Below are 3524 nucleotides of genomic sequence, written 5' to 3'. Positions count from 1 at the left end.
ACACCTGGAGGGAGAGGGAGGGGGGGGGGGCAACCCGTTACCGCCGGTGATCCAACAGGCGCCACCCGTGGGCCGTGGGCACCGCGGCCGCGCCCACCGCGCCGCGCCGCATCCACTGAAAATCATTAGAGGAGAAAAGCGGCCGACCTTCACCCGAAGCCCATGGCCCATTATTGAGGCGGGTACCCCGGCCCCATGTGCTCGAATAAGTGCCCCATGAGCTATGAGCCCCGGCCACGGGCGTTCCGACGTCCTGGAAGCACACACGACACACGACGATGTCCCCAAAGTACCAGGTGAGGCTGCTTCACCCCCGCCCGCTCTTCCGCAGTTGTTGGACCGTACCGCGGGCGGGTCGCCTGCACTCCCCGGGAGCCGCGGCGGCGGCGCCGCGGGCTGGCCGCGGGCTGGCCGGAGGCGGTACAGGCAGACACAAAAGCCACCCGCTCGCGTGTGCCATGCTCATGTTGCATAGGAGGACTGTGCACTCGCGACACGGGGCGGCCACCCAAGTGACATGGCATACGGTGCGGAATGTCTGGGGGGCTCGGCAACGCTGCAAACGGCTGGGCATATCCGGCCGCACTGAAGGGGGCGGGGCCGGGCGGGGCCCAGGGCAGCAGGGGCACATACCCCGCCCCGCCACGCTTTGTGCGTATTATATTGCCGCAAACGCTTGTACGCGTCTGCCGGCTCCGTCTGAGCCCGTGCCCCCCCCCCCTTCACACTCACACATTGCTTTTGCCTCTGTACTAATCTCCCAGCTCACTCGGATGGGCCTCCCCCCTCCCCTTCCCCGCCGACAGCTGCACTGACGCGGACTGACTTGCTGCTGACAACCCTTTCCGTGCCGCTTTTGTTGTGTATTAGATCATCGCGACGAAAGATGTATAGACGGCGAGAGTGTGTGAAAGACAAAACAGTGGCCAGTGGCCGGCCTTTCCCATCGGACGGTGAGTCCGGTGGTATGCTGCCCAGGCGTGCCGCACGGTTTGTTGGAGTTTCCTCGGGTTTCCTGTGAGTGGGGCAGTAAAGATTCGCCCAAGGGTTAGCGATACACACTGAGTGGTATCCCCGCAGGGAAAACCTTGAAGGGCTTCAAGTGCAAAACAGTCTGTAGCGGCGGAGACGCACGTGCCATGCTTGTCTCGTGATCCGGGGAAGACCCCGCTCCCGCCCTCCCCCGCGTCCGACGCGCGCGCTGTCGTGATCCTCGTTTAGGTCGCGTCGGCAAAGATCACGATGTTTCGATGTTTTTTTGTGGAGCACCGTCATCCTGGTGTGTCGCTGCAGGTGAGCGCAGTGGGGCCGATGGCCGATGGGAGAGCCGCCCAGGCCTCCGTGGCCCCCGTGGCGCCAGAGCGCCAGTGGCGCATGGCGCTCACCGTCGGCGTGCTGTCGGCCGCTGGCTGCCGCTGCCTGGGTGGCGTGGCTCTGGACATGCTTGGGCCCGAGCGGGAGCGGGGTGCGGGGCGTTATGATGGGGCCGACGGGGCGGGGCGGGGCGGGGCGGGGCGGGGCGGGGCAGGGCGCGTCTCGCCGACAGCGGTCTGGCCTGCTGGGGCTGGGCCCCAGTCAGGGAGCCGAGCCGTGGTGTGGTGTGGTGCTCGAGTCAGTCGGCATCGAGGAGCCGTCCTGACAGCACGCAGCAGCAGCAGCAAGCACACCCGCACGCACGCACGCACCGCGGACCGCGTGAGAGCCCTCCTGCAATCCCCTGCAAGCAGAGCCATCAGCCTCCGGCGCGCCAGGCCCGCCGCCGCGGGGTCCTTGAACTTCTCCGCCGCTGCTCCAGTGAGGTCCTTGAACTTCGCCGCCGCCGCTAGCTGCGCCCGCCGCCGCGCCCCCCGGTCCGTGTCGTCGTGTGGCTCAGCAGCGATACTCGCGAACTCCTACAGGGAAGTCTTCAGGCACTACTTCTACTGCATCCACGAGGTGAGAGTTCAGGGCGAGGAAGAATATTTCAAAGGAATAACATCTTCCGTCCGTACCTCATGTCTTACTCGTTTAATTTGTTGGGCTTCCCCCATTTTGGCTGACGTCGGGGTGCTCTTGCTCTCTCTCTCTGTCTGTGTGTGTGTGTGTGTGTGTGTGTGTGTGTGTGTGTGTGTGAATGAATCACCCCTGATACTGGACTCCAAGAGCGGTTTTACTCCAAGGACTCGCCTGTCGTCTGTCGTCATCGCCGTGCTCGTCGGGCCGCTCGCTGATGCCGCGGGACGCCGACTCACCGACGCGACGGCCGCTTTCAATGTCAATGCCGGCCAATGCGCCACATACCAGGCCTGTCAATGTTTCAACAGGTGCAGCCGTCCGAACGAGTTTGACACTGCGTAGCGCGTAGCGTAGCGGCAAAAAAACCTCTGAAAATCGCAGATGTGGAAGGGTAATGGAGGGGAGGGGGGTGCAAACATTCTGTCGGGAAAGTTTTACCGCAGAATGACCTGAAGAGCAGCTGGCAGTTTCGTAAGCACAGCGCAAACCGATCTTGTGGTGAATTGTGACACACGGCAGTCGGTAAAGGTGTACATAGTGCGACGTCCCCCCCGCCTCCCCCGCTTCTGACGTGTTTGTTTCACAATCCAACTGAGCTTAGAGCCCCGCTGTGAGATTTGCCCCCGTCCTTTTGCCAGGATGTCTTCCTTTTCTCTGTAACTGACGATCCTATTCACAGTATTTCGTGATAATAATCAGCTGCTTATAATTAGGCATGCTCGGAGGAAATTGCGGCAGTAAAGGATACCCGCTTCGCACAACGAAAGAAACAAACGATTTGAGGAATGGGAGTATAGTGTTTCATTTCCTCCCAGAAGTTCGAACAAACCCGTTGGATGCGGACAGAGCGAAGCTTTGTGTAGGTACTTCCCCCCCGCCCCCTACTTTTTCTGGGTGCATCCCGACTCTTGTCCGTTCCGGGTCGCCAGCGTCGCCAGTGACTTGGGATCGCGTTGAGAGGAGAGAAACAAAAAAGAAAACTCAACTTGTCAGCATCCCGTTCCATTCACACGCGGCCTATCTCTGGAGCCTTTATCGGCATCTCCGTTTGGACGCAGCCGCCGAGGACCGGCATGTGGCGGGAGAGCGAGAGAGCGAGAGAGAGTGCGAGGAGGTCACGTCCTCTTCCTTCTTGGGCTGATGCAAAGCAAAGGGGTTTTCGGTTTCAGTGGGTTTCAGAAATCCGGTGAATCCAGTGAGGGCGATAAGTCGAATGGGTTGCCTATCTGCCGGGGGCTGAGGCCTCCACTGGCCACAGGTTCACAGTGTACAGTTTAGCAGCAGCTAATGTCGGCGTTCCTGTGTTGCTTTGCACCGCTTAAAAATGGAAAAGCGTAAAGAGGCAGCAACCCCTTGTGACATGAAAATCCGGCACTAGCGGCGAGTAGAGAGACTATAAGGAGAGAGGCGACAACTGCCGGGCGCGCCGCTGCGCTGTGATTGGCCAGCTCGCTTTGGTGCCCCAGCATGCACCCGCCGGGCGCTGACTGGCGGGGCCCTCCGCGCGCCTAGGGCTCGGGGCCCGCTCG

At 61.5% G+C, this 3524-nt stretch overlaps 1 protein-coding gene across 1 annotated transcript in view; it reads left to right on the top strand.

Moving 5' to 3' along the window:
• Positions 1–1584: 1584 nt before the first annotated feature.
• Positions 1585–3524, top strand: part of LOC113203069 (UDP-glucose 6-dehydrogenase) — a 15005-nt gene continuing 13065 nt past the window's right edge. Inside the window, exon 1 of the mRNA XM_052265353.1 lies at positions 1585–1935. The gene's annotated coding sequence lies outside the window, so the exon portion shown is untranslated. The remainder of the gene's footprint in view (positions 1936–3524) is intronic.

This window comes from Frankliniella occidentalis, unplaced genomic scaffold (genome assembly GCF_000697945.3).
Source record: "Frankliniella occidentalis isolate FOCC.00 unplaced genomic scaffold, Focc_3.1 Scaffold26, whole genome shotgun sequence".
NCBI classification, from domain to species: Eukaryota; Metazoa; Arthropoda; class Insecta; order Thysanoptera; family Thripidae; genus Frankliniella; species Frankliniella occidentalis.
This window is presented reverse-complemented; position numbering and strand designations above follow the sequence as displayed.